Genomic DNA, 9,751 nt, shown 5'->3' with positions numbered 1-9,751 from the left:
GCCTCCTCCTCTGATTCAAGTGACTGTGAACCTAATGATTATAAGAAACCCAGTTACAGTAAACTTGCTATCATTGCCACTAAACAACAAACTGCCCCGGAAAAGCTTCATAAACTGCTAGATAAAAGTGATGATCTGTTGAATGATGAAATGAACCTTACCCAAATCCTCACTGAAGAAGTGAAAAGTCTTCAGTCCAGATTTGATAATCTTCAGGATCGTTATGATACACTCCTCACTGATCATGAGAAGCTTTCCTATGAATTTCTTCAAAGGAAGCTTGATCTTGAGAAGTTGAGGATGTCTCATGATGATCTTCGTATGGAAAATGATTCATTACTAGCTCAACAGATCAGCGCTGGTCAAGTTGAATTCATTCCTCCAGGTCTTAAATGCATTGAACGCGAAACTGCTAATTCCTCGCCAGAATCATCAAATGCTACTATTACTACAAATTCTTCAACAACACCTGTTGTGTCTATTTCCTCACTTGAGGAAAACACAAATGTTACTGATGAAAATGTAGGGTTGAAGGAATTGTATGTGACAAGCATATACAAAAGCCTCAAAGGACATTAAACCCTTTGTGATGTGCTCAAAAAGCAGATCTTGAACAGGAACCCGAGGAAAGAAGGAATTGCCTTTGAGAGGAAATTAAATGCTGATGGATCGTATTGGAAACCTGAACAGTATCCCAAAACCTCATGGGTTGCTGCTACTGGGCCTCCTTTTGATCCATCTAATCTAACTGGCTTTTCAAGTGAATTATCCTATTCCTCAGATGAGTCATTTGACTCCAACTATAAACTGTTCAAAAATCAATCTGGTGAAGTATTTTCTCGATATGTTGGAACTAACTGCAGGAATGGCCCTCCCTTGAGGAAAATCTGGGTTCCCAAAAGTTGTCTTGAAAATCTTCAGGTGAATGTCCTCATGACACCACCACTGAAGAATCTGAACCCGAGATCAAATTCCTCAGGAGGACCAAAGTCTTCAAGAGGATCAACATCCTCAACTGGTCTAAATTATGCTCGTACCCGTGCTAATGCGTCTAACATGCAGGGAAGCTACAAGGAATATGAATATGAGCGTTACTCTTCAAATCATTATGTTCATAAATCCTCAAACCAGTTCTCTGCATATTCATATTAGTACTTTAACCCCCCTACTGTTAAGAGAAGTGCATTAGCTGCAATGCCACCTTTCTCATATGGTGCTCGCATGATGATGAATGCTTTGCCACCCCTTCAGATGTGGGTGGTAAAGAAATCGAACTAATCACTTCTGCAGGACATGTCTCCAGATGGAAATCATCATCCGACGAATTTGCTGGAGACCTGAGGAAATGCTTGATAGGACGCAAGCTGATGATTGATGAAATAGAAATATATCACACGTCCTTATATTTCTGTTGTGATGAAATTCTTATCTGATGAAATTGATATCATATTCTTCAAATCTGAAGCATATGAGATGGTAAGCTGTACTAATTCATCTGCAGGATGATAAACCCAAGAATACTGAGTGGGTTCTTGATAGTGGCTGCACACATCACATGACTAGTGATAAAAGCTTAGTGATGAATATGCCACTAACTCCATCACCTCTGAAGCAAATCACATATGCTGACAAAGGTAAAAGCAAGTTATTGGGACTTGGCAAAGTGGCTATTTCCAAGGATAGGCATATGGACAAAGTGATGCTTGTTGAATCCCTTGGTTTTAACCTCATGTCAGTCTCGATGCTTTGTGATCTTGATATGATTATTATCTTTGGTAGATATAGATGTGTAGTCATCATGGAATCTAACAGATCCAAAGTCTTCGAAGGTGTAAGAAGAGGGGATTTGTACATTGTTGATTTCTCTACAGGTCCTCAACCAGCCACTTGCTTACTAGCAAAAACTTGAGAAGCATGGTTGTGGCACCGAAGACTAGGTCATGCAGGCATGAGGGATTTGCACACGCTTGCGAAGAAGAAGCATGTCATCGGCATCGAATCAGTCAAATTCCTCAAGGATCATCTCTGCGGTGCTTGTGAATCTGGGAAAATGACCAGATCCAAGCATCCCTCGAAGACTATCATGACCACTACACGTCCATTCGAATTGCTTCATATGGATCTATTTGGACCTACTCACTATGCCACACTAACCAATGCAGCATCTTTATATGGCTTCGTCATAGTTGATAATTATTCCAGATATACATGGGTGCATATCATAGTGTATAAAACTGAAGTGCAGGAAATCTTCAAACGATTTTCTTCAAGGGCCTCGACGAACTTTGGCATCAAGATCAAACATATCAGGAGTGATAATGGAACCGAATTCAAAAACACTGGTCTTGATGATTATCTTGATGAACTTGGTATTACTCACGAATTATCTTCTCCTTATACTCCTCAGCAGAATGGTGTCGTCGAAAGGAAGAACAGGACTCTGGTTGAAATGGCAAGAACTATGCTTGAAGAATATCTGACTCCTCGTCGCTTTTGGCCTGAAGCAATCAACACTGCATGCCATATCATCAACAGGGTATATCTTCACAAATTCCTCAAGAAAACCTCATATGAACTCCTCACTACCAAGAAACCCAATGTAAGTTATTTCAAAGTCTTCGGTGCAAAATGCTGGATTAGAGATCCTCACCATAGCTCAAAATTTGCACCTAAGGCACATGAAGGTTTTATGCTCGGTTATGGTAAGGACTCGCACACTTACAGAGTCTTCAACAACTATTACAACAAAGTTGTTGAGACTGTAGATGTGCGGTTCGATGAAACTAATGGCTCGCAAAGAGAGCAATTGCCTTCTGATCCAGATAAGCTGTCTCCTGAGGAAGCAATAAAGCTCAAACCTACTGAAGACATTGTCCCCACTGAGGAAATTGGTGAAGAAACGATCCCCATCACTAATGAAAATCAAGAAGATGCTCCTGAGGAAATTGCACCAGAATCACTTCCTCAGCCTAGACGAAATCCTCAACCAGCTCATCCGAGGATTGCAAATGAAGTAGAACTTGACAAAATCCTCAACGACATCAACGCGCCAGGTCCTCTCACTCGCTCAAAAGCTTCACACTTAGTTAACTTTTGTGGGCATTTTTCCTTTGTATCCATCACAAAACCCTCAAAAGTTGCTGAGGCTTTTCTGGAACCGGAGTGGGTCCAAGCTATGCAAGACAAACTTCTTCAATTCAAGCTAAATGACGTATGGGAGCTCGTCAAACGACCAGATCCTTGCAAGCACAACATCATCGGCACCAAGTGGATTTTCCGAAACAAGCAAGATGAGGACGGTCAAGTGGTGAGGAACAAGGCACTACTTGTAGCCCAAGGCTACACCCAGGTTGAAGGAATAGATTTCAATGAAACTTTTGCACCTGTTGCTAGACTTGAAGCTATTCGAATCCTACTTGCTTATGCTAATCATCATAACATCATCTTATATCAAATGGATGTGAAAAGTGCATTCCTCAATGGTAAGCTTGAGGAAGAAGTATATGTTGCTCAGCCCCCAGGTTTTGAGGATCCAAAGAATCCAGACAAAGTCTTCAGACTCAAAAAGGCTCTTTATGGTCTCAAGCAAGCCCCTCGGGCATGGTATGATACATTGAAGGAATTCTTCATGAAGAAAGGCTTCAAACCTGGTTCACTTGATCCAACTCTTTTCACTAAATCCTATGATAATGAGCTATTTGTGTGTCAAATATATGTCGATGATATCATATTTGGCTGTACTGACAAACGATACAGTGATGAATTTGCTTACATGATGAGTGAAGAATATCAGATGTCCATGATGGGGGAGCTGAAATTCTTCTTAGGTCTTCAAATTCGTCAACAAAGCAATGGAATCTTCATATCACAGGAGAAATACCTCAAGGATGTTCTGAGGAAATTGGACATGCATGAATGCAAAGGTGCCAAGACTCCAATGCCTACCAACGGCCATCTCGGCACTGATGAAAATGGTAAAGATTTCGATCAGCAGGTATATCGTTCTATGATTGGTTCTTTATTGTATCTATGTGCATCTAGGCCAGATATAATGCTTAGTGTTTGCATGTGTGCACGTTTTCAAGCAAAACCGAAGGAATCACACCATAATGCTGTGAAGCATATTCTTCGATACTTAGCTCACACACCAACACTAGGATTATGGTATCCCAAGGGCTCAAATCTTCATCTGGTAGGGTATTCTGATTCTGACTATGCTGGTGACCGTGTGGATCGCAAGTCAACTTCTGGCACATGCCATTTCCTCGGAAGATCACTAGTTTGCTGGTCCTCAAAGAAGCAAAACTGCGTATCACTCTCCACTGCCGAAGCTGAGTACATTGCTGTTGGTTCATGCTGTGCTCAATGACTATGGATGAAGCAAACCCTCAAGGACTACGGCATCAACATGAAGAATGTGCCTCTCTACTGTGACAATGAGAGTGCTATCAAGATTGCATACAACCCAGTAGAGCACTCGAAGACCAAGCACATCCAGATTCGTCATCATTTTCTTCGGGACCATGTCCTCAAGGGGAATATCCTCATCGACCATGTGAAGACTGATGATGAACTGGCAGATATCTTCACTAAGCCCTTGGATGAGAAAAGGTTTTGCAAGTTGCCGTGTGAGCTAAATATCTTAGAATCTTCAAATGTTTTGTAAAAACATGCACACATCCTAACACTTATGCAAAATTGATGACTTAGATGTGCAACACATGATGAATCAATTTTCTTCAACTGATGAAGAATGTCACTCTGAATGTGAAGAAATTGATTCTCAGGGCCCTACGACAATTGTACGCGGCGTCTGTAATCAACATTCTTATATGGTGGGTCACGCCACCGCCCAATGTGAAATTCCTCAAGTTGATTTTCTTCAAATGTTCCATTTCCTCAAAATGTGTTTTTCTTCAAAACAGCTGTTCTTCATTGTGACGATTTATCACAAAATCTTCAAAAACAACTGATGACTTTCATTTGACTAGATAGACTGTGATTTCAAGTCCTCAACAACATTCACTTATAGCTATTTCTTCAAGTTCATATTTCTGCTAAGTGAATGTGATCGGACCCTACTTTCCCTCTATGCTATACTCATCCAGTCTATTCAATTCTTCATATGCGTTCTACTTGAAACTTTGTTCAAAATCCTCACTGCGTCCTTGTCAGCTGATGATTTTGTAACGAAAATCCTCAAATCTTCAAAAATTGTTTCTTTAATGCACAGTAACCGAATCCCACTTCCCACGATCGGATAACCACGATCTCCACTATCTCCACCGCCTCGTTCGGGAACTACACGTGTCCTGCGGAGACGTAGAGGCAGGGGCTGTTTGGTCCGAAATCTTCGCGCCAACAGTAACTGTCTGGCTATAAATATGTCCCTATCCCCCTCGGCAAACTCTTCTTCGCTCCATCGCCCTCCTGCTACAGCAAACACCACCGAACCCTAGCGCCATCGCTGGTAGTCTCATCGCTGGTGAGGAAGAGCTTCACTGCCTCGACTTCCCCGTCGCGAGAACCACGCCGGAGTCGGACCATCTTCGTCCGCCGCCGTCGTAGACGTCCTCTGTCGCCGGGTTAGGGTGCATTGGACACACGACCAAAGAGCCTCTCTACACAACTTCTCTGTGTTCTTCGTGTGCTCCTTCAAGGGTAAATAAAATCCCATTTTTACCGCAAGTTAGATCTACAATTTTACATCTTCTATGTGAAATCTGTTTTTCCTCAAGAATCGATAAGCACTTGATTCCTCAAACACTGCCTATCACCACATCATTGATGAACTATACTAAGCATCTAAGATTTCCACGAGATTCCTCAATTGTGCGAATTTTCGGATCTGTACAACTCTGGAACCCAAGAACAGTATGCTTAGGCAAATTCCTCAACCACTGGTTATATTCCTCAATTGTCAAACTTTTTCATTTTCTTCAAATCTGAGAACGCATATGACCTCTCCAAATTCCTCGCAACTATACTCTATTCAAAGGTACACACATGTCAGCTGATGAATCTCTCGGTTCTCATCACATTAACTCATTTGCAGCGTTTCTGGAAGAAAATTTTCAAGTCTCATCAGAATCCTCAAGAGTTCAATCTCATCAGCAAAATCCTCAGCTGAAGAAAATGGAGGATGACAAAAAACAGAAGGGAGGAAATAAACTTGAGCAAAACACAGTTGTGGATATCCCTGAGGATATTTACTTGGACTATTGCACCCCTGATGAAAATGAAACAATGGCCAAGAGAAAGATACGGCTGCAGAAGATAGAGCACCGATGGGCGAGGGAATGGAAAGAAATTCGCTCTGAAGCCCCCTGGCAAACGGGCCCCACTTGAGGATCATCAAGTAGCACATCCCTCAAGCCTCAAGACCATTGATGACTATCCAGATGAGAAGGAAAAGCATCTCGCCAAGCTCAAGAAGCCGGCAGAAGCTGCAGTGAGGAAATTCAATGAATCCTGAGCTGTTGCTACTTCCTCTGCCGCTGAGACCTCTGGTTCAGAAATTCCTCAAATGCAGTCTGTGTCGTCAAAGCCAAGGTCTCCAAAGCCTCAAGAGAAGTCTACTCAGGCATCAGTTACAAAACCCTCGACACCAAAACCATCAGCGCCAAAACCCTCAGTGCCAATCTCCTCTGCTTCAAAATCCTCAGCACCACCACCAAAGCCTCAAGAGAAACCAGTACAGAAGCAAGTCATGAAGCCTATGACCGCCAGCTCCAGCTCCTCACTCCCAGCTGCAACCAGCTCGGAGACAAAGTCTTCACCACCTCCCGTGAAGACTCAGGTGTCTGCTGAACGTGCAACTCTGCCAAGCCCCAGCAAAATCATCATCGTCCCGTCTGCATCAGAGGGCAGTGATGAATATGATGATCAAACCCTGCAAGCCATCATCAGAAACAAGCATGAAAGAGTAGCTCAAGCATCAGGCAGTGCCATTCCTTTGGCCATGGACCCCAAGGTCCTCCTTGACTACATCAACATCTGGTATGAGGACCCAAACACTCCGCTTGATGATTTGAAACTTCCCCCTGGCATTAGCCACATGGTGGCCACTTTCATCAATGAAGCCAAGTGGAAAGAACAGCAGGCCAAGCAGGCCAAAGTTGCAAAGCTTAAAAAGGAGAAATTACTCAAGCAGAATCTCCTCAGCTTGACGCGTGATGCACTGGTATCAACACAGGCAGAGCTGAAGAAATTGACTGACAAGTACTCCAAGCTGTCAGATCGTAAGAGTCTCAAGAGCAATTTCATCAAGCTGGCCACTAAAGTTGTTGATGACTACAACAAGAAGGCTGCACCCCCAGCACCAACTTCTCAGCCCTTGATTGAGGAGCCAGCAGACGAATCTCCTCATGATGAGGAAACTCCTCAAGATGAGGAAGTCCACCAAGAAAGCCGTGCAGATGTACCGGCTATTGAAGAAATCATCATGGAAGCTCCAGCTGATGAATTTGCTGCAGCTGATGAGACTGCCCCTGACCCAGCTACTTCATCAAAGCTAGCTGATGACTCTGTTCCAGCTAGTTCCTCCATTCCAGCTGAAGAATCTGTCGAGAGAACCCCTTCACCAAAAGCTTCAAAGGTGAAGAAGATGACTCCGTCTGCATCAGACATGAAGAAAACCACGACTGCTGAGAAGGAAGCCAAAAAGAGAAAGGCCTCCTCAGCAGAAGAAGAAACCGAGGCCAAGCGCCTCAAAGCACTTAAAGAGACTGCTCCTCTGGACCCTGTGCCCCTCAATGTCGCTCCTTCCTATGAAATGGTCCTCCTTGATGATCCAGCAAAAGGGGCAGATGAGGAAATCAAGGATGCTGCCGCTGAGGAACACACCGACGAAGAAATTCGTATTGACGACAGTCCTCAGCCCTTCATTCCTCAGAATGACACTGCTCAAGGATCAGCTGCACTAGCTGAAGAAACTAACTCTACCACCAAGCCAGCTGAAGAAGAACAACCTGAAAATCCTCAAGCTGATGAAATTCATAGCTCTGAGCAAAATCTTCACGATGAGGAATAGGCTGACCCAACTCCTCCAACTAAGCAAGATGAAACTATCCCTTAGCCTGATGCACAGCCAGAGCATGCCCCTGAGCTTGACGCCCAGCCAGAACCATCTCCTCAGCCTGACGTACCAGCTGCTGAAATTCCTCAACCTGAGGAAAATGCTGAGGAAAATGCACCTGACCAAGACAATGCATTCGTCGTGCTCAACCCCGAGACTGCAATTGTTGTTTCCCCTCCTGTTCCTCAGCAAAACCTACAGCTAGTTCAGCGTCAGCCATTCTCCAAGCGTCCTAAGTTTCAAAAGGAGAATTTCTTTGAAGAACGCATGTACTTCATTGGAGAGAACCCCTATGACAAGCCTCAAATGAGGCATCTGAAGTTTTGGACTAGGACACAGATGAATTACTATGCCTCTGTGCTATGTGGACGAAACAAGATATTCGAGCACAGGCATATTCCTCACGTTGCACTTGAAGCTATACCGTGCCTAGAGCCAGTCCTCAATGTACTTCATGATTCTGGTTTACTACTAATGTGCTCCGACATCTCTGACTGGAACAGCGAGCTAATTCTTTAGTTCTATGTCACTCTTCACATATCTGGCAACCCTGAAGACATTAACACTTGGGTGTTTGATTGGATGACACAAAACACTCACTACAAGGCTCCTTCTACTGAACTCCTCCGTGAACTGCCTGTACCAATTCCCTCAGATGAGGCTGTGAAGCTTTATGGTGAGCGTGAGCTGCCCAATGGGATGATGGAAGTCCTCATGAAGCCTTTGGCTGAAGGAAAACCACCGAGAACAACCTTCCTCGTCCACGAGCTCAAGTATACACCCAGGTCTGTCTACAGAATTATCTGCAGTGTGCTCGCGCCGATCAAAGGCCATGATGATGAAGAAGATGTCGTAGGCCTCATGAAGAATATCCTCTTCAACATCATTCATGGTATTCCTATCAACATCCATGATTTTGTAGCGACCCGACTCAAGACGAGTCAAGCCTCTGTGTTTCTGTGCCATCCCTGGATCAGTATGCTGGCACACATAGTACATCAATGTATATATCAAAGTGCAATCACATGTAAATAGCGTAAAACCGATATATACCTTAAATATCTCAGCGGAAGCAGTCAAGGGCGTGGAGTCCCAATAAACACCAACGACAAGTTGAGTGTAGACCGTAACCCTGAATCGTACTCTTACTCGTCGAAGAAAATATCTGCAACATAAGACGTTGCAGCCGTGTAGGTCAGCATATTGAATATGCCGGCAAGTCACATAAGAGAGGGGTAAAATGTCATCTATACTATATGCATATATGGTAGGTGGGGTTGTAAGTTTTAGCGTAAAGCAAATTTTTCTCCTACAACAAGAGAGGGCTAAAAGCAAAATGTTACTACTTTGTTGGTTGTTAACGAGATGGTCCCGCCAACCAGTTCTCGTACCCGAGTTGTCAATAATTCCCACATCAATATTATTATTTGTGTTGAGAATTTCAGATAACTTCAGTTCCTTTGGCTCAAGTTGTCCATGACAGTGGACACGGCTAATCGATTAGGTTTGAGTACTCTGCAGAGTTTTGCACACGTTCCCTACAAGATTTGATCGCCTCCGTGTATGTCCTCGCACTTCAGGGTGTTTGAAGACCGGATGATCAAAACATGGTCTTTCAACGGGTCCCTCTGAATCCCTGTCGGTGCCCATCCAATCCTACCGTTCTTCTACATC

Source organism: Hordeum vulgare, chromosome 4H (assembly GCF_904849725.1).
Source record: "Hordeum vulgare subsp. vulgare chromosome 4H, MorexV3_pseudomolecules_assembly, whole genome shotgun sequence".
Lineage (NCBI taxonomy): Eukaryota > Viridiplantae > Streptophyta > Magnoliopsida > Poales > Poaceae > Hordeum > Hordeum vulgare.
The sequence above is the reverse complement of the archived record's forward strand: the minus strand, read 5'-3'. Positions refer to the sequence as shown.